Below are 392 nucleotides of genomic sequence, written 5' to 3'. Positions count from 1 at the left end.
GGGGTCTCACTCTTGCTCAGGCTGGTTTCAAACTCCTGAGCTCAAACAATCCACCCGCCTCAGCCTCCCAGAGTGCTAGGATTACAGGCGTGAGCCACCGCGCCCAGCCTATAATTACATTTTTGATAAATAAAATTAATTAAACAGTAAATCAATCCTAAGAGTCAACAATTTAAATCTAGCCTTCTAGGATTCTGTGAGTTCTGCTATTGTTCTATACAGTGATATTCAGGAAAAATTATCGTATTAAATTGTGACTTTTTAAGAAAAGTCTACATCTAAGTGATATACAAAAAGCCAATTGAAAAAGGAAAACTTAAACTATTTTGTCTTCATAATATGGTGAGGGGTTTTGCCCATTTTCTTGTATAGTTTCCTTTTTGGTTCTTTGA

This window comes from Propithecus coquereli, unplaced genomic scaffold, assembly GCF_000956105.1.
Source record: "Propithecus coquereli isolate 6110/MARCELLA unplaced genomic scaffold, Pcoq_1.0 Scaffold46, whole genome shotgun sequence".
Lineage (NCBI taxonomy): Eukaryota > Metazoa > Chordata > Mammalia > Primates > Indriidae > Propithecus > Propithecus coquereli.
The sequence above is the reverse complement of the archived record's forward strand: the minus strand, read 5'-3'. Positions refer to the sequence as shown.